The sequence below is a fragment of the Canis aureus genome, chromosome 21, assembly GCF_053574225.1.
Source record: "Canis aureus isolate CA01 chromosome 21, VMU_Caureus_v.1.0, whole genome shotgun sequence".
Taxonomy (NCBI): Eukaryota; Metazoa; Chordata; class Mammalia; order Carnivora; family Canidae; genus Canis; species Canis aureus.
In genome coordinates this window covers 4,433,728-4,454,806 of record NC_135631.1, presented here as the reverse complement: position 1 = coordinate 4,454,806, position 21,079 = coordinate 4,433,728, and the positions used below count along the sequence as shown (strand labels likewise).

Genomic DNA, 21,079 nt, shown 5'->3' with positions numbered 1-21,079 from the left:
TTTACCTTTAAATTTTTTTAAAGATTTTATTTATTGGGACGCCTGGGTGGCTCAGCAGTTGAGCGTCTGCCTTTGGCTCAGGGCATGATCCTGGAGTCCCACATTGGGCTTCCTGCATGGAGCTTGCTTCTCCTTCTGCCTATGTCTCTGCCTCTCTTTGTGTGTCTCTCATGAATAAATAAATAAAATCTTACTCATGAGAGAGGCAGAGGGAGAAGCAGACTTTTTTCAAGGAGCCTGACTTGGGACTCAATCCCTGGACTCTGGGATCATACCCTGAGCCAAAGGCAGATGATTAACCACTGAGCCACCCAGGCATCCTGCTTTCTGTCATTGTTAATTATCTCTCCCCTCTAGAATGTGAGCTCCATGGGGAAATCAATATGTACCTGTTGGGTTATCTGTACTAATCTGCTGTCTAACCAACACATAGTAGACATTCAGCATGTATTTGTGGTATGAATTAAAGTCACATTCAGTGACTTTACCTGTGTCAATACTATTTCACATCTAGTAGAAATTGCTGTACTACTTTACCCTGTTCCTTAATATATTTTTTGAAGCCTCAAATGCCTGAAAATGTCTTTATTTCATTCTTGAGGTTTGTCTAGGTATATAGAATTATCCCTTAGTAGTTTAAAGACATGTCCCTTTGTTTTCTCCCTTCATGCATGGCCATTGATAGTCCACTTCCATTTTTATGCTTGAGTCATAGCACATGACCAGCTGATTTGTATATGTAGTCTGCTTTCTTCTCCTTGCCTTTGTTATTTCTGCTTATTTATTGATCAGAAGTTTATCGGTTACTCTTTCTTCCATTCTCTAGGAACTCTGATCCCATAGTTGAACAATAAAGTAGAGATACTGGGTGTGGGCAAAGTTGTAAAGATAAGCTACAGAAGGCCCAAACCTAGTAGTAGAATCTTTTTGGCAAGTGATGACAGCTAACACTCACTAAATACTTATAATAATCTAAATAGCTTCATAGGCACCATGCTAAGCACCGTACATGCTATCATTTAATCCTTCCAACAACTCTCTGAAATGGGAACTATTACTCTGTCAACTCTACCAGCTAGAAATTGCCAGGGCCATGCCCTGAGCCCAGGCAGCCTGATTTCAGAGTTGCACTGGAAACCACTCTCATGAACTGCCCCCTCTGTTCCTACTAGACAAGCCCCACTACTCAGTTTCCCAGCCTGCCAAAGCAAGGCCTGCAGTCCTGCCTAGGGGATGAGGAATGAGGCTGGGTAATAACCCTTCCATCTATTCAGTAAAGCTTGTTGAATGAATACTTCATGGCAAGTTTTTAAGAACATAAATGCCAAAAAGCAATGATGTTTATTTTCTTTCCCAGATCTCTACGTTCCCAAGATAGTCTACTCCTAGCCTCCTCCGGTGATTCTCTGAGGACCAAGAAATTGTTGCTTCTCTTATAGGAAGCCTATGCAGGCACAAGGTCAGGACAGTTGTGTGGGTCTCTCAGATTGCATTGCACGGTATGTAAATTATGAACCAAATAACCAGACTTGTTCTTTGGCTGGATTACATTTTTCTCCTGGGATATCAGATGCATTCCACTGAGGCCACAGAAAGAAAAAATGAAGATCAAGACACCACAACACCACCACCTTGTAAGTGCAGATGTTTTCAATCATCTAGGTAACTAGAACTTTATATATATAATATCCTTTTTTACTAAAATTAACCAAAATGAACAAATTTGAGATAATTGAGGGCTTCTGAGTGATTCTATGTATCTCCAGTATTCTTTTTTTTTTAAGATTTTATTTATTTGACAGAGAGAGAGAGAGAGCACAAGCTGCGGGAGCAGGAGAGGGAGAAACAGGCACCCCCCTGAACAGACAGCCCAACATGGGGCCTCATGACCAGAGCGAAAGGCAGATGCTTAACCAATTGAGCCACCGGGGTGCCCCTGTGTCTCCAGTATTCTAGTCTTTCTTTGGATATTCCCAGAGATTCCTGTGCCTTGCAACAAGATGTGCTAAAAATGACATTATTGTTTGGATTTAGTTCAAATGTTTCCTTTGCTAGTCCCATTAATTTATTTAACAAACACTGAACACTTACTATGTGCCAGTAAGGAATGTAACAAATGTATAAGACCAGGTTCTTGCCTTTGGCCTCATTCCTCTTGTTGAGACAAACATCTCTACAAGTAGATGTCTGTGCGTTGCGAGGTGGACTAGGAAAGTGCTAGGTACTAAGTGTGGTGGAACTGCAGAAGAGGGAGGACCTGGCCATAAAATTGTTCAGGGGGGCTTCCTCATGGAGATGGCCACTTGGGGCTGGACTAGTGAGAAGAATAGTGAGAGAATGGGGTCAACACTGGATGAGGAGAGGACAAACAAACATTCTCAGCAGAAAGAAGAAGATTGCTGAGATACAGTGACCTGGGCCTACATGGCTCACTCAGGAGAGGGCAAGAACAGTAGTTTGGTACAACTGGAGCGGGGAGAGTATTATAGAGACTGGTGGAATGTGAGCTTGAGAGAGCCTTGAGGACAGCCTTAAATTCAGGACTAAGGAAGTTAGCCTTTATTCTATAGGTGACAAGGAGAATGACACCATGAGATCTTTGCTTTACATAGTTTACCAAGCTGAGAGTGCAACTGGCTGCAGGATGGGTCAGAGTGGGGCCGTGAGTAGGTGCTCAGTATAGCAGGAGATATGATCATTAGATCATTAGAATGAACAGTTCAAGATAAAGAGGTCAAGGCTATGAATTAAGGCAGAGACAGTAGGGACAAAATCAGGGGATAGGTTGGTGAGGGGTTGATAAGTTTTATTGAACAAGATTGCTCATTAATTATGAATAGATGATGAGGATGGAGGCACCAAGCTTACAGATAACAATAGCTGACTTGTATCATCCACTGCTTACTACGTAGTTAGGCACTTTGCATGCAGTATCTCATTTAATCCCATAATAGCCCTATGAAAGAGGTTGTATTACTCTCTGCACTTTATAGGAGAAGAAGTTGGAGCCTAGAGTGGTCAATCAAAATGACAAGACATGTATAGTGTGGTAGTAGTTAGGATTTGAACTCAAAAGAATCAGCACCTTTAGCTACTATACAGTAGCATCAGCAGCCGACTGGATTTTGGTACTAAGTGATTGGGAAGTAAAGTGACCACTTCAGGAAGCAGTTAATGAGTAGCAGATTAGGGCCTAGAACCCACTGGAATCACCTTCTGCCCCCCACAGTTTACAGGCTACTGGGCACCATATGAAGCCAAAGCCGTGTTGTGTTTGATATATTGAATATTTTTAATTTTAAAACTAATTGTTGCAAAAACTAATTGCTAATTTTAGAACATTAAAAAATCTAGAGATTCACATTAGAACCTGCTGGATTATCTTAAAAAATGAGAAGATCTGGGACGCCTGGGTGGCTCAGCAGTTGAGCATCTGCCTTCGGCCCAGGGTGTGATCCTGGAGTCCTGTGATCTAGTCCCACATTGGGCTGCCTGCATGGAGCCTGCTTCTCCCTCTGCCTGTGTCTCTGCTTATCTCTCTTTCTGTGTCTCTCATGAATATATAAATAAAATCTTTTTTAAAAAAGTGAGAAGATCTGACCATATTGTGCCCATATAGCAACTCTTGCTGCCTATTCTGTGTTTCTTTCAGCTGCGACCTATGCTCCCCATTTGGCCAGCACCCACCAGCCTGGGGTCCATGCCCACCTCCGAAGGTGCTTGAATTTGTATCTCTCAGCCACAAGCTGGTCCAGCTTGATGATAGGCTGTGTTTGTGCATTTAATCCTGTGTCAAGCCCAGGCTTCACTAATGGTTAAATACTCTTCTATGAACTTTAAAGAATACAATATAAAAATAACATGTTTTGTGGGTTTTTTTTTCCCTTCATACTGTGGGAACTGAGAAAAAAATAATTACCCACTCACACTTGAGTGCCCACAGGAGGCGAGTTACATACAGGTAGTACAGGACAAAGGTGAATGGTCAGAGTTCCTGAAACTAGCACCAGATAAAGGAAATATCAAGCATACCATGGCAAGTGGCAGACATAATGGCAGCTATACAAATCATGCTGTGATTTTTTTTCTGCTGAATTTGTTCAGTAATTAATTATTTGCTTGAATTTTGAACTGTGTACTTTAGACATATTATAAGGAAGCTTTTGGGAAAATACGTGTGCACATATGCATGTGTGTGGGCTGTGGGTGGGCCATAGCTTACATTCCATAGCTTGGAATTCTCTGCAGAAGTTCGATTTCAAAATATTATTTTTTAAGTTTAATGATTTATTACAGATTTGAAAACATGTTTCTGTAAAATTAACATGAGTCACAGGTTGGCAAACAGATATTTTTCCATATTAAATATTTTGTTATGTCTAGGATGTAATAACTCCCATGACAGTGGTCAGGTTGGACAAATGACGGACTTTATGCTTGTGTGTTTGTCTTCCATTTGTAAACTACACTTAGAGACACAGCTTCAAACAAGTGTAAAAAAAAGAGCCGACAGCAGAGCTTCAAGAGTTTGACTCCCCCTTTTTTTTTAAGATTTTATTTATTTATTCATGAGAGACTCAGAGAGTGAGGCAGAGACATAGGCAGAGGGAGAAGCAGGCTCCCTATGGGGAACCTGATGCAGAACTTGATCACAGGACCCCAGGATCATGACCTAGCCAAAGGCAGACACTCAACCACTGAGCCACCCAGGCACCCGCGGGAGTTTGACTCCTAATCCCTGTTCTTTGTGTGTTACCAGACAAATTTCCTTCATGCCTGGCCACCTGATTTAGGAACTAGGGGAAGGCAGCTGTTGCTGCTGGGAATGAACTTTTCAGAGGCCACTGAGGTACCAATCTGGGATGGCCATTGGGTCTCAGAGGTTCACTGTCCATCTTAAAGGGTCATCTGTGTAATCAAACCACAATGACCCAACTCTCAATAAGCCAGCCCTGCAAGCTTTTCCCTGGGACCTAGACATAACTGTACAAGATTCATACTGCATATCAATTCAGTCTGTGGAGCCATTTGTACACAGTTATACTGGACTTGTCAGGCCACACTGCTGTTCCTTGGACTTTGACCCCTACCCAGCACAATATCCTTCCTCCTTTCCCTCCTCCTCAGAGACTCCCTGCCCCCAACATACACACCCAGGGTGGGACCCAGTGTGTGTTAGGGACAGTTCTTAAGTTCATTCTTGTCTGTAACACTCAGCATCCATTGTTTCTTATTTATATCATATAGACAAGTGCCCAGTACTAGGTATTTAACACCATGGGATTCATTTGTGAACAAGTTGGCACTTTGTTACAGTACTAGATAGACTGGTATTTTCTCTCAGTCACATTATAATTTCATTTTTGTAGTGTGGCTTAAAAACCTCAGGCTCCCCCAAAGATCAGCCAAGTGCATGGTAAAATTCTACTTATTCATTTAACAGATATGTATTAAACATCTATTATTTGTTAGGCACCATGCCAGATGTCAGGATTAAACAGAGGACAAAACTCACAAATATCCCTGTTCTCTTGGAGCTTATGCTGTGACAGAAGGAGACAGGAAAAGTGTGTCAATATGTAATTTGAGCTAAGAATTTTGAAGAAAAACCAAGCAGGATAGGGAGAGAGAATGATCCAAGGCGGGGGTGGGGGGCCTGCTCTTTGAGATAGGGTGGCTAGGAAGGCCTTTCTGATGAGGTGACTCTTGTAGCAGAGCCCAGAAGATGAAGAAGAGTGTTTTGAAGGAAGTCCTTCCCTGGGGTGGGGGGTGGTGGTGGTTTGGAGTGGGGGCAGAGGTATGCAGGGGACAGATCCTTCAAGTGGCGAGTGGCCTGGCCTGTTTGAGAAATAATAAGTCACCAACTGAACTCCTGGACTCCACTGTTTTCTCGTCTGCAAGTCCATGGGCTTGTTGGGAGGAACAGATGAAATCATTTATAGAAATAATTATATCAACCATCAAGCACTGTGTCAAAGTTCTCTTTGTATTGACTTTATCACATTTTTGTAGAGTGTCTAAATCATCAGGATTATAATTAATATATTACAACTCTGCCCTTTCATTTTTCTATTATTGTGATGAAATTTATATAACATATAATTATCCATTTTAAAGTGTACAATCCAGTGATATTTAGTACATTCACACTCTTGTGCAACTACCACCCCTATCTAGTTTCAAACTTTTTCATGACCCCGCTCTTATGTTTTTCATATTTATGTTACCACTCGTGAGAAAAGATCCCCCCCCACCACCACCAATATCTGACTTTGTCCTTCCTGTTTCTGGCTGGTGTTCACCGGTTCCTATGACTCATCTGTGTGTTTATTCAACAGATATTTATGGAGCATCTACTATGCAGTAGGTATGCTAGGTAGGTACTACAGAGGCTACAACAGTGACAAAGGACATGCAGGTTCTTGCATTTAGGGGACTCATAATCTAGTGGGGATTTAGACATTGAGGATACAATTACTAGGAAATTAAATTAGATGCTTCAATGAAAACATGCTTTGAAAATTGTGTTTAAAACATTTGCGGAATTTTTTTAAAATTTTAAAATATTTTATTTATTATTTGAGAGAGAGAGAAAGAACAAGTGTGTAAGAGCAAGCAGGGGGGATGGAGAAGGGCAAGCAGACTCCACATTGAGCTCAGAACCTGATGCCGGGCTCAATCTCAGGTTCCTGAGATCATGACCTGACTGAAATCAAATGAGCCACCCAGGAGCCCCAATATTTGTGGAATTATTAAAGCTACCAGCAGTGAGATGCCACTAGCTAGTAATGCTTAGGCTAACGTGACCATATTGTTTTTATAATTGTGCCCTTAGTTCAGAGACAATGGAAAGAAAGATCACCTCAGGGAAGTGATCTGGTTTATATTAGGGCAAAGAGCCGGGAGGTAGGTTAAGGTAAAAGCAGTGGTACCTTCATTCATTTCCTCCTGATATCAATCTATTGGGATATGCAAGGATAGCTATTGTGAACACTGCTCCCATTTTATGATGTGGAAATGGAGACTTGGAACACTGTGCCTTGCCACATGCCACCTGGCGGGGATTTTATTTTGCTTTAGCCCTCTGTCTGGTAAAGCTGAAAAGCATTTTGCCCAGTAGGGGTCAGTAATGGTTGGAAGAAGACAGGGTTGGTTTGTATCCACCCAGCCCACTTGGTGTGCTCCCAGCCTTCCAGGAGAAGGCGCTGCTAGGCTGGCCTTGGAGTTGCCTCACCAGACTTCCTGGGTCCTGCCCTCCTGCAGCAACCCCCCCCCCTTCTCTCCCCCTACCCCACCCCACCCCCACCCTGACTCATGACCCAGGAAGCTCTCAGCACCCTCAGGCCTTTCTTGCACACTGATGCGTACATCTGTGTTTTCCTAGATGATTGTTTCTTAATCACACTATGAAATAACAAATCACAGCTGGGAACCCAAGTCACCTCGAGTGATGAGCTAGTGATCACCAAAACCTAGGTACAGCCCGCTGGAGCAGGGAGCCACAAAAACTGCTAGCCTGGTCCTCGGTAGCCACGTGGTCCAGCAGTGCCATGGCGTTGCCAACACTGCACGTCTGTCATGTAGGCGCAATCGTCGGATTTCTTTAGGCAAGGTGACCTGGCAGCATTTCCACCCCACCCACAGCTAGTTTCGCTTTCCTAATGTTGTTAAAAAGTGCCTTCTAACTGAAGTAGGGTGGTTGAACAGGTTCCAACTTTTTACTTAGTTTTTTAATATGGCCATTTGTTTGAGATCTCTTCCTCTTAGTGGATCTCTTCCCCGTATTCTCAGCAAGATGCCTATGACTGTCCTCTTTGGCATTTGTCCAAAGTCCAGGTTCTGATAGCTTTGGGTCTATGGTTTAATTTTAACCATACACTCTTCTTTTAGAATAATTACTTTTTAATCTTGAAAGAGCCAGTCTGATACAGAGCAGTAACACCTCCTGCCCGGGAATGAATAGACACAGTTTTGGTCATGTACTGCTAACCTCTCTCTTTTTAAAAGGGGAGACTGGTTTGGTGGGATAAAAGGGAAATGAAAATTGTGGATAGGGCAGTTTGAAGGAATATTTGAATTTCTGCTTTAATCAATCTTATAAACACCAGGTGTCCAAGGAGAGTGAGCTGAGTCGAGCACTGAGGGACAAGATGATTTAGAGGCCCCAAGTGGGGCCCTAGGCTGAATGCAGCAGAGAATGACTTTTTCAGAGCTATCCTATGGGCAGCCATGTGGCCTCAGTTTTCTGGGACAATCTCAGTTTCTGAGAAAGAAGATACACTGGCCCTTTGCCAGTCATGCATCAGACTGCCACACTTCTCACTTCTGAAAATGTGGTCACCAGACAGGTCTGTGAGCAGTGACAGGCGTTATCTCCTTAGCAATGACCTTACGCAGGCAGTGAAGCAGAGCTGGGATCCCCAGAACTCCCTGCACTGGTGGGGATACCACTGATTCCTTTTTAACCTACAATGCAGGTCCTTTGGTAATAATTACCTGTATTTGTAGGACATTAAAGATTTTGATGCAGGGGATCCCTGGGTGGCTGAGCAGTTTAGCGCCTGCCTTCGACCCAGGGCGTGATCCTGGAGACCCGGGATCGAGTCCCACGTCGGGCTCCCTGCATGGAGCCTGCTCCTCCCTCTGCCTATGTCTCTGCCTCTCTCTCTCTCATGAATAAATGGATAAAATCTTAAAAAAAAAAAAAAAAAGGGATCCCTGGGTGGCGCAGCGGTTTGGCGCCTGCCTTTGGCCGAGGGCGCGATCCTGGAGACCCGGGATCGAATCCCACATCGGGCTCCCAGTGCATGGAGCCTGCTTCTCCCTCTGCCTGTGTCTCTGCCTCTCTCTCTCTCTGTAACTATCATAAATAAATAAAAATTAAAAAAAAAAGATTTTGATGCAGAAAGACAAATAGGTTACCAACCATTTTTGCAGTTTAGGTAGCAAACCTCTTTTTTGGTAATTAAAAAAATATCAAAGATGAAAAGAATATGGGATACACAATGGAGACCAATTCTAGAAAAAATGATTATGCCAGCTGAGGCAAACAAATTTGGGATGACTTCCTCATTTTACAGAATGAATCTTCAGCAGAGATTCATGCTTAGACTTATTTAAATGGGAAGGTCTTCCGGAGCACTTCAGTAGGAGGGAGGACGGAAAAACTGGACACTATCACAAGCTGTTACCAGTGGAAGATGAGTTGTACGTGGAAATAAAGGGTCTGATTACCCAGCGAGTCAGTAAGGGCTGAGGCTTCCCTTTAGAAAAATCTGACCTTGTGCAGACTCTTTGAAGGGCAGGTGCAGAAAGCCAGGAATAGCCACACTGGCCTGATTGGTCCCACAAAACCTCCTGACTGTGTCTTCCATAGCTCCTTGCTGCTGGGCTTACTGGGTCACAACACACCATGAACGTCAGACCAGCACACTTATTGGTTAGATTCGATGCACATAAGGAAAAAGATCATCCACTTGTGACCTAATCTGGCATAGCATCAGAACCTGGTGCTTCCCATTTCTCTTGCCTCTGGAAGGGTACTGAAGAAGAAAAGTGCAAGTTTCAGGTGCCTAGAGGAAAATAATTCATATGGATATAAATTTAAAAAAAATAAAAAGGGAGAAGAAAGAAATCCAAGCTAATCTGGGATTTTGATCACCACTATGAAGGTGTTTCTGTTACATCATTCAGTTTCTAGCACGGCCTCCAGCTCAGACCTGTGCCACCGTGTCTCAGGAACCTCCTTCCCTGCTCAGCCCCTCTCCCTGCCCCCTGGGTGCAGTTACTCATTTGAACCTGGGTTGCAACATTCCAAGACACATCCCTCTTTCCTGATTCCTCCTCATGTACCTACCAAAGGCAGAGGTGTTGGGGTTGCACTCTCAGGAGGAGGCTAGACTTCCCAAATGGCGCTCTCACCCCCTAGGAAGGACTTCTATTTGGTGATTCTCCTTGAAGAGCCCTGGGAGGTAACTGGTTGGGCGCTGATTCTGTTGGGAGAGAGCACAGATGTAGGTGCCTAGCTGGTGGAGCTAAATTAGCCCAGGGAAGGGCGGGTCTGTGTCTCCAACTGGTGTGGGGCTGGCAGGGTAGCAACAGGGACTTATGCACCATGAATTCTTAGGATGTTATGAAGATTTTCCCAAGATTCCCTTGTCTTAAGGTTTTTACTCCTCCAACTAGCACCCACAGGATTGAGGCTTTCCCTTTGTCTTGGTGATATCCTCAGAATCACAGGAAAACTCAGGAGAATGATGGAATCAGAAAAATAAAAAACTCACGGAGGAAGCTTAGTGTATTGGGGTAGATGTCAAAAGTTGTGGGACATTGGGGGATGGCTTTGGACTAAGGAGTCCATTTTGAGGTGTGAGGAGAACATTTCTGTGTTATCAGTGAGATATTTCCTCTAAATAATCTCGGAGAGAAAGGAATGGAATCAAGGGCTTGGGTTGGAATACATGTAGTTGACCTAATTATAAGGTTAGCTGTCTGTTTAATTAATAGATAGTTCTCTGGTGTGGGTTAGCAAGGTCATGTTAGCCCTGGATATTAGCAGTGCTGTCCTAGGGCTCTGGAAAATTGGTGACAAAGTATTCAGCTTCAGGCTTATTTTATCTCAGCCTCCAGGCAGGCATGGATCAGAAATAGAGTAAAATATTGAAGCAGCATCCCAAATATTGGTTCTGAAAAAACAAACTGACTGGAAAGGGCAAGCATCTTGGATTCAGTCAGGGTAGCCATCCCCAGATGAATGATGTCACCCATGTGTGCCTCTTGGGAGCACCCATGGCTGTTTTGGATTTGTAGTCCTATGTGGGCCAGCAGTGCTGACAGGGTTGTTCCTGTGCTAGACCTACCTTGTCAGCAGGACACTGTTTATATGATTCGTCTGCCACATTGTGGCACATTATGCACAATCTCTTTCAAGTTCAATTAAATTAATGTTTAGAATTACTGTAGGCAGAAAAGGCCAGAAAGCACTGTAGCAAACAATGATTACTGAAATTAAAACACTTTGAACTAGAGCATTAGAGGATGTTGGGAATTTGTAGGAGTTAACCAGGATGGGTACCATCTCTTATGAGAAACATCTAAGTCTCCAAAGGATCTCGGGGCCATTTAAGCAGTATTTCGGGTACCTAGAGTCAGACCAAGGATCAAACATCACAGAGCACCTTTGAACACCAGGAGTTATCTCCCTCTACAAAACCCTGGGGACCGAATCTTTAGGTTAGTTGCTTGTGTGGGTGGATGAAGAAGCTCTGGGGAAGACGTCCTTGGAGAAAATTCTGGAGGAAACGTTTAGGGCTGAGCAACCTATAGCAGCCTCTTTGATGTCAAGAGTGAAGTAGTTGAACCCCTGACCTCACTACAAGATATGAAGAGTCACTCCAAATTTATAAGCTCATTAAACTTGTATTTTGGACTGTCTACATGTCCGGCTTTAGAAAAAACACATAGAAAGCTCCAGCCACACCTTCTCAAACCACTTAGCTGAATTTTTGTTCTAATTACTCTAGCAAGCGTCTCTGTTATTTACAAAGTTTGAGGAACGCAGGGCAGGGAGTATTTGTGCTTTGGTAGGCTTTCTAACACGGGGGGTCAAGTTCAGCCTTCTTTTGAAGTCAGTCTGAACTGTCAGATTACCAGAGACCGCCAGAGTAGAGGACCCCCACCACACACACACACACACACACACACACACACACACACACACAATCAGCCGTCTCATTTGCTGTGACCAAGGGCCAGTGTCCACATTTTTAGGTTTGTATGTACTTCTTTTTTTTTTTATTAAATTTAATTTTTTGAAAAGTAGGCTCCATACCCAGCATGAAGCCCATCATGGGGTTCAATCCCATGACCCTGAGATCATGACCTGAGCTGAAACTAAGAGTAAGATGCTCAACCAACTGAGCCACCCGTAGGTGCCCCGTTCACTTTGTTTTGATGAAATGAGAAGGCTCTACCCTTTTCCTTCCTTCTTTCTTTCCTTGGATATGAATAAGATCCATGGAATAAAAGTGATAAAGTGTTTTGTATTACTCCAAGAGTGCAACCTGACTCACTACTACCCTTGGATCACTTCACATTCCCCACAGTCTAGGGCTTCCATCTGCTACCCTGGGGGTGCTGCCCAAGAAAAAGCAAGAGGGGCTAGGTCTCAGCACCACATAGTACTATTGGTGGGAGCTGCTCATTCCTGACCTTGGCATCAACACTCTTATCTCTAGAAATAGGATAAATGGTAGTTCAGGCACTGTGTCTCCTCCTCGTGGGGCCTTCAGTCACCTCCAGTGTGACTTGCCAGGCTAGATATTACCTGCCCCTATTCCAGGAACTACTAAAAGGTAGACTCTAGGTGGAATGATCTGGGTGGAACCTGGGAACCTAGGATGCACTCTCACAAGATGTTTTCAAATAAAAGGCAGCAGGGAAATTGTGAGCCCTGCTCCCTTGTGTGTTGAGATGTCAGAACTCTGCTGGGAGGGCACAGTGAAGTCCTACCTTCCCCGAGAGCTTTTGCTCAGAACAGCCAGTTAGCCTGGGATTAGGGAATAGCAAAGTAACTGCAAGCCCTGTAAGCTAGTTATTGTTGTCTTCTTAGGCCGATAATGGTGTGACCTGCTGCAGATAGGAGTGTTGTGGAAGTTCAGTTTTGGCTTGGGCAGGTGGCCCTTTCCAGACTGGCTCTTCTTGGGTAGTGGATCTTCACTAGCCTGTGCTCTTTAGGGATGCTCCAGCCTCTCCTTTACCCTGAACTACCTTCCCTCATGGGTCATAAAGGAGTTAGATTTCTTCTAAGAAGAATATTAGATCTGTGTGACCCAGAGAAGGAGGAACCACTCTCCTTCTAAGGGCTATCCATCCATGGGAGAGCCTCAAGGACAAAGGGATCTTCTAGAGACAATGTGTGTGTGTGTGTGTGTGTGTGTGTGTGTGTGTGTGTGTGTGTTGGGGGGGTGTTGCAAGAGGGGACTCTGGAGTGAGACTAGAGGCCAGTGGGAGCACATAACTCTTGAGAGGAGCCTGGCAGTGGTGGAGGGAGGAAAGAGAAACAGCAGAGGTTAAGAGAGATTGAGACAATGGAACAGAGGCCATGGAATGTGCAAGTGGAGAAGTTTGATTTTGCTAATTAAAAGATTAACTAAAAGGAAATATGGCATTTATTTAGTTGCCAAAAGGTGTTCTCAGCAGAAACAAATGTATCAAACTCTGCCTTGGGGATTGACGAAGGTTTAGTAGCCAAGGTCTTGAAAAGGAGAGAGACAGCAAGCCTTGCAGCTATAGATGGGTCATCTCTGTGCTTCTGTCACCAAAATTTGCCAGTTTGATATCAAGTGACTCTTAGTGTTTATATGTGCAAGTTTGTGCTATTAGATTGTCTTCTGAGCAATTTTGAGTTTTAAGAAAACATTGGCAAGGTCAACAACCAACAATTCCAGGAGCCTAGGTTCCACCCCAGCCTTCTCAGGGAAGATGAGGTCCTTCTTCCTACCCTTCACCATGTGGCACTCCTGTCATCCTTCTGCCAGGACACTTGCCCTTCCTCAGGAGAGATGGACTCCTGCCCAGACTTTTGTAAATGTGTACATGTGTGTGCATCCGTGGGGAAGGAGAGGGAGGAGAGAGTTCTGCCCCTCTGTGGTGGTTGCCACCAGTCAGTGGAAGGCTTCGAGCTGAGGCAAGGTGAAGCAAGAGTGACACCAAGTGCCAAGAATAGGAGCTTGCTATGGCATCAGATGGTGTTTTCTCTCCTCAAATTATGGGAGCAGAAAGGCTTAGTTCTTGTCTGCAGCATTTACCTCAGACAGAGGGTGACAAGAGCCCTCAGAGGCTGGTTTCATGTCCATATTCCACTCTGTTCATTCAGATGAAAGGGAATTATATGCAGAATTGGGGCTTTGAGGGGGCAACTGGGTGGCTCAGGTGGTTGAGCATTGGACTCTTGGTTTTGGCTCAGGTTATGATCTCAGGTCATGATCTCAGCGTCCTGGGATAGAGCCCCATGTGAGGCTCCCTCCTCAGCAGAGAGTCTGTTTCCCCACTCTCCCCTACCCCTCCCCACTGCTCATGCTGTCCCTCTAAAATAAATAAATAAATATTTAAAAAAAAGAATTGGGCTTTGAATCGAATTTTTTTTTTTTTAAAGTCAAGTTGAGGGATCCCTGGGTGGCGCAGCGGTTTGGCGCCTGCCTTTGGCCCAGGGCGTGATCCTGGAGACCCAGGATCGAATCCCACGTCGGGCTCCCGGTGCATGGAGCCTGCTTCTCCCTCTGCCTGTGTCTCTGCCTCTCTCTCTCTCTCTCTCTGTGACTATCATAAATAAAAAAAAAAAAAATAAAGTCAAGTTGAGATGTTTTGTTGGCTAGAACATGATGCAGAGATCCAGGTTGCCATTTCCACCCCAAGCTGATCCTTCAGCTTCTTTTGGAGAGTAAAGACCACAGGTGGGCCCTCCTTGCTGGTGACAGAGAGCTGTCAGGTTACTGAGGCAAGTGGTTGGTACCCTGGGTATGTAGGGAACAACCCACTTTGCTTGTTCAAAAAACACCACTGACCTACTTCTCTGTGTTCTAGAGGCTGCTCCTGACTCAGGTTCTTGAGGGCTAGGAATCCACCCCATTAAGTGAGTGGGGAAGTAGGATGCATATTCTTAAGAAACGGCCCTCAGGGAGGGCCTGGGCACTTCAGTCAGGGGACAGAGAATTCTGTGGGCTGCTTAGAGAGGATCTCCCCTGGTGCAGGCTGGACTTGCAGTACAGCCCTTCCTCAAACACCTTCCCCAGGGGAGGAATATGGCCGAGTTGGTATTTGCCTTCTGGCCAGTCCTTGTTCTCAACTTGGAGCCTACTTGGTTTCTTACCTTCTTGGGAGATAGGAGGAAATAGATTTGTTTGTCCAGGTGCCACCAGTCCAATGACAAATTCAGGCACATGAGTGTCTTCAGGGCGTAGTATCAGATCTGGTCCCCCCCTGACGTCTCTATTCCTGATCTGGGTGTGCTGTAAACAGCAGGTTGATTCAAAACTGGGAGGCATTGGGAAACCCTTTGGGTAGGAGATTTCGAAATGAGATTTAGACTGGAAAAAAAACAGTGGGGTGAGGTTCTAAGGAATAAAAGAGACAGAGAACACTCCCATCCTGGCTCTTGGCTGGATAGCGGGAATACAGAAGAGGCTAGAAAAGCCCAGAGTGGAAGGGAGCTGGACAGGAAAAGCCCAGCTGGACAGAAAAGCCCAGCTGGACAGGAACACATGGCCATCCTTCACTCTTCCCCCCCCCACTGACTAGAACACACGTTCAGCCTAGGACATGTAAACACCAGCAAGGTACAGATAGATCAGAGGGCCCCACAGAAGAGACAGGGGCCTGGGGAGCAGAGGAGCAGAGTTGGCAGGAGGATTAAGAGAAAAACTTAGGGGATTCCTGGGAGGCGCAGTGGTTTAGCGCCTGCCTTTGGCCCAGGGCGTGATCCTGGAGACGGGGGATCAAATCCCACGTCGGGCTCCCAGTGCATGGAGCCTGCTTCTCCCTCTGCCTATGTCTCTGCCTCTCTCTCTCTCTGTGACTATCATAAATAAATAAAAATTAAAAAAAAAAGAGAAAACTTAGTTACAGAAAGATTTGAAAAGGCTTGTTGGGTCATTGAGGAGAGGACTAGGTGAAGCAAGGGGTAAAAAAGCTTGTGAACCCAAACTTCAGTAAGCCCTGCAGGAGGGGCAGCCTCACCTCATGGACCAGTGGGCTCTAGCTCAGAATACCCCAGAACGGGGTGGCTCCAAGTGGTGGGTGCCTCTGACATGAAGAGCACAGAAGAAGATGCCACCTGGATCCAGAACCACATAAGGTGGCCATGGGAGGAAGGAGAGGGAAACCTGACAAACAAGGAGAGGAAGAGCAATGAAACCAACTCCAAAGAAGAAAAGGAGGTAAACAGAAGGAAAGGGCAGGCCGGGTGGCTCAGCAATTTAGCGCCACCTTCGGCCCAGGACATGATCCTGGAGACCCAGGATCGAGTTCCACGTCGGGCTCCCTGCATGAGGCCTGCTCCTCCCTCTGTCTGTGTCTCTCTGCCTCTCTCTCTCGTTCTGTCTCTCGTGGATAAATAAATAGAATCTTAAAAAAAAAAAAAAAAAAAAAAAAACAGAAAGAAAGGTAGGAGGGGCATTCTAGAAGAAGCAAGAAAGGAAGAGTGAAGATCTTCCTCCTCATCTTAAGGCCTTGGAGTGGCGCAGGCAAGATGGAGTCACCAAATGTGATCAGCCCTTGGAAAGCTTGTCATCTGATCAATAAATCCCTTTCATCTAGTGGGATGAAGAAAGTGGTGCTCTTTGAGGGTGTACGTTTGGCACCATACTGTGTAAAAAACAGGCATGGCACTAGAAGTACCAGCTACTCAGTTATGAATGAGAGGGGTTTATGATTCATGAGCGTGCCTACCACCTCCACCCAGAAGCCATGACTTCCCTCATCTCGTGCAGGGTGGGGACCCATCTAACCAGAATCACCACCCAGCCTCTCCCAGTCTCCTTAGATGACAAGCTGTGGCATCCTCGGTCCACCCAACTCAGCCCCCAAGCATCTTGCCAAAACATGAGTAAACAAGTACAGGTAAAGGGAGTCACAGACCTCTCCACTTTGGGCTGTTTCTCCTCTTTACCAGTGCCCAGCACAATGCTAGTGAGGAATTTCTTATCACAGGCTATGTATTCTTTCCTTAGAGGGTAGTCAGAAGATCTCCAAACACCTTCCTCTGAGCTCAGAATAAGTTTACCTTCTTTTTGTTTTTGTATTCTATTACCATGGACCAGGACATCAGTTTGCCTAAGACACATGGGAAAACTGGCCCTCACCTCCTGCATATCCAGGATTCTCAACAGCCCACGTGAACTTGACCGGTTTGCAGTTGGCCTGCTTTCCTGCTGAGGCTGAGGGAGAGATGGATGTTATTAAGGACAACATCTAAAAAAAAAAAAGACAACATCTAACATTTGTTTAGTGATTTATACCTCACAAAGCAAATAATTATCTTATTTAATCCACACAATAATCTTGTGTTACTGTTACTTCCACTTTATAGATGTTGAGTCTCAGAAAGATAAAGTATCTTCCTCAGTGACAACTGGTAGACCTAAGATCCCTTCTCATTCTCTAACTATAAATCCTCTGGCCTCTCTCTACAAGGTCATGGGCCCCTAGAGATCTCAGAGTTAACATAAAAATTGCAATTCCTATCAAAAAGAACACCCCCCCCCCAGTTCTGCAGCCTGAGTGACCTCCAACATCAGCCATCCTCAAACCCATTCATATCCTACCCCTATTTCCACAATCACCAGGTGGGAGAGACTTGCCACTTCTTGGAGAAGAGTTCATAGAAACATAATGATTCGTACATTTCCTCTGTCAAAGACTCTTTCAAAGTTACCAAAAAAAATTTTTTTCCAAAAATTTTTCATTGCAAAATCAAAATGGGATCATCGTAGGAAAAGTACAAAATATAGAAAAATAAACAAGACAATAAAATCATAATTCTACCCTTGAGTAATGACTTAGTACTATGAACGCTTTGTTTAGTCTTCTGTAAATTTTATGATGTACACGTGGACTTACTTGTGTTTACCAAAATGTAAAATGCTCCTACCCATAACACTGTTTTGGAATCTGCTTTTTAAACTTAATATACTGCAAACATTTTCCTGTTAGTAAATATTTTTATAACATATTTATGGATATGTAATATTTCATTATAGTTCTTAATGGTACTCTAGAGTTATATATTTAGATTGTTCCTATTTTTTCATTATTATGACCAGTTTTATGATAGACTCCTGGATCTAATTTTAATTTTCATTTCTTTGATTATGAATGAAGTTGAAATTTTTCATATGATTTTTATCATTTGAAGCTCGTTCATGAATAGTCCATCCATACTATTTACAGGTTTCAATGGTGTGCATTTATTTTTTTTTTTACTTTTTTACTGATTTGTAAGAACTCTTTATATTGAGGCTGAAATTGTATCTGCTAAAAACTCATTTACATCATATTTCAATGCACCATTTTGAATTCGAGTACATACTGACTTTCCCTGACAATCCCAACCAGACCATGGACGCTTTGCTCTTTTTCCTCTACTTTTTCTTTAACAAGTTCCTTCCAAAGTATATTTGGTAAAGGGCTCCTCTTCTTGTGCCCATCCCCACAAGCACCCCCCCCCAACCGCCATTCCTCTGCGTAGGACCAGTAAGGGTGGCTCCCATCCCTCCTGCCCTGACCTCCAAAACCTTACTGCCTCCTCCTCTTACCCAGGCCTCTGGCTGGGGGGTCGTGGTGAACCCCCCACCTCCGCTGTTGCTTAATGCTTCAGAAAACCCTGACACGGGCCTCTCAGAACCCCCAGGGAAAAGGGTGACAGAGAGCACTTAGGGAGGAGCAGAGGAGGGTGCGCATTAGGGAGTATTAGTAGTAGAAGGGGATCGTCTTGCGGGGGAGGAAGTATTAGTAGGTCTGCTGTGGCAAGAATGAAGAGAAACCCACTCTCCAAGGACCCCTCTTGCTTCTGAGCAAGGCCCTCATGGCAGGGGTGCCCTGGCCGGGAGCCTGCAGTCCTCCTCCAGAGTCCCAGGCGGTCCGCTCCTTTGCCCTGTTATTACCGCTGGCAGGTTTGTTTGTGCCTCTGGCAACAGGGACGCAAGTCCTACCAGTTCTCCTGGTGTCCTGCCACACAGCCTCCTGCTTGGGGAGGAGGAGGGGCCCAGGCCTATTACCTGGAGTACCCCCTCCACCCAGAGCAGAGAGAGCAGAGGCGGGGGAGGCCCTAGGCAGGAGCCGGCTGGACAGGACAAGCCCAGGTGGTGAGGACAGGAGGAGTTTCTTCCCTGCCGAGATCAGTACCTTGGAAAACTGGGGCTGCAGGGAGGAGGTCAGGGTACACACGGGGGCGGGCAGATGTTGGGAGTTCACATCAGAGCTCCCTTGGGTTTGGACCGCCCTGACCTGCTCTCACTCCCCTGAGTGTCTCCCCTCCAACCCTTTCTCCTGGTTTGGCATGTTTGGGAGATGGCTGTGGCTGTGACTTGAACGGGAACAAGACACCTGGCATGTCTGTGGTAGGAGCTGGATTCTCACACCCTTGGCCTCTGTGGTCTCTGCAGAGGACTTGGGCTTTTTCCCCCTGCAGCTGGGCTTAGGAGTTTCCAGACCTCCTTCATTTTACATTTCCACACACTTTCTGGGAAGACAGTGTGATGCTCGGCATGGGAAGCTGGGGGTTCTAGCCAGGTGTCCGGTGGCCATGGTGACCTTGACAGCACATGACCTCTTTAGGGTTTACTTTCCTCATCTGGACAGACAGCAACAGTGCTGGCCTTGGGGCTGGTGCCTAGTACACCAGACGGGTGGTAGGTGGGTGCTCAACTGTGTCAGGTTTTCTCCCTTCTTCCCTTTTCTCAACCTACTGATGTGGGTGACATTGGGGAGCTTCAGAGATCTCTGCTTGAGGATGAGACCCTCGGGCAGCCTGGCTCCTTTCCTGCTGTCCTCAGTGCTCACGCACTCCTTCACCTGTCACTTCCCCCTACACGGACCTACCTGCCAGTTCCGTTTCCCCCAGCAGAAGCTGACCCCTGGAGCCCAGGTCCCATGCCTCACTCATCCTAGCAAAGCCAATGCATCAGCACAGTGCTTGACACAAAGTAGGTGCTCAGGATCCAGAGAAGGAATAAAGAACTGAAGGGAAAGGATCTCCCATTTCATAATCATTGAGAATCAGAGAGACAAGAAAGAGCTCAACTTGAAAGTCCAGCAGACCTCGGGTGGAGCCTGGCCTCATCGCTCACCATCCACATGACCTTGAGCAAGATATTTATTCCCCCTGAGCCTCAATTTCTTTGTCTAAAAATAGAACAGTAATAGCTACCTCCTAGGGTCGTTGTGGGGATTGGTGATGATGTCAGAGGGAAGCGAAGCTCGTTGCTGCCTGGTGCATAGTAGGAGCTCACTCAGTGGAAGCAGTGATTAGCTGCTATTACAGGACTGTTGACGTGTATGCCTGAAGCAAACTCGCTTCGAGAGTTCTGGGGTTAGCAGTGAGTAACACCGGAGCCCTGGGGAGCCTCCCTCAGTTTGGTCTCCCACCCGGAATGCCGTGGTCCTTCTCTCAGGAGTGATGAACCAATTGATGCCAGTGGGCAATGTGGCCTGGCAGCCTGGGCACAGAATAGCTCACCTGGTAGCACTTGCTGGCTCGGATTTCTTCTTCATAGGGGTTGAGGGCACTGACCCTAGGGTCTGAAGTCTGAGGAGAAGTCTGAGGGCTGGTGGTGCCCTCCGTTTGCTACTGAGGCAGGTCACATACATCACAACTGGCTCCCTGCCTCTCTCCTGTGAGCACGTTGTAAGAAACCCTGATCTGTGCTTTACTCTACTCTGAAAGATTGATCAAGGTAGAAGTTCTCACCCAGTTGATATAGAGAGAATAAGTGAGGAATAAGTGAGGAATAGAGGAAATCAGTCACTTGATACCCAGCTTTTATATTCAGGAAACAGAACCCGGAAGATCTCATTCTCAATGCACTGCCCTGGCCCAGGACCCAAATCTGCACATCTGCTGGCCTCCTCGCCAGCACTGGCCCCTCGGGGTGGGGGTGGGGGGCAGGGCATGAGCACCACGTGCCATCATCAAGCCCACCACCCAGGAGGAGAGCTGCCAGACAAGAAGGGTGGTCTCAGGGGGAGCACTAAGAGGAGTGGACCTCCTAGTACAGGAACTCAAAAAGGCTAGCAGGTGCTAGCCTGCAGGATGAGGGATGGAATATCAAAACAGACTCTAGAGGGATCCCTGGGTGGCTCAGCAGTTAGGTGACTGCTTTCGGCCCAGGGCGTGATCCTGGAGGCCCGGGATCGAGTCCCACATCGGGGTCCCTGCATGGAGCCTGTTTCTGTCTCTGCCTGTGTCTCTGCCTCTCTCTCTCGGTGTCTCTCTCTGTGTGTCTCTCATGAATAAGTAAGTAAAATCTTAAAAAAACAAACAGGCTCTAGAAACTCAGGAAGGGGGCTGGCATAAGGAGCAGAG

General features: G+C 45.7%; 1 long non-coding RNA gene across 13 annotated transcripts in view; it reads left to right on the top strand.

Annotated features, from left to right (window-relative positions):
- The window catches only part of LOC144292322 (uncharacterized), a 39,491-nt gene that overhangs the window by 5,651 nt on the left and 12,761 nt on the right, over nucleotides 1-21,079 (top strand). For 10 of the 13 annotated variants that reach the window (XR_013359768.1, XR_013359765.1, XR_013359767.1 and 7 more), the window contains 2 exons: nucleotides 1,358-1,459; nucleotides 1,571-1,634. This is a non-coding gene — a long non-coding RNA (uncharacterized LOC144292322). Of the gene's footprint in view, nucleotides 1-1,357; nucleotides 1,460-1,570; nucleotides 1,663-6,338; nucleotides 6,377-21,079 lie in introns of all 13 variants that reach the window. The other 3 variants (XR_013359761.1, XR_013359763.1, XR_013359764.1) reach the window with 3 other exon arrangements.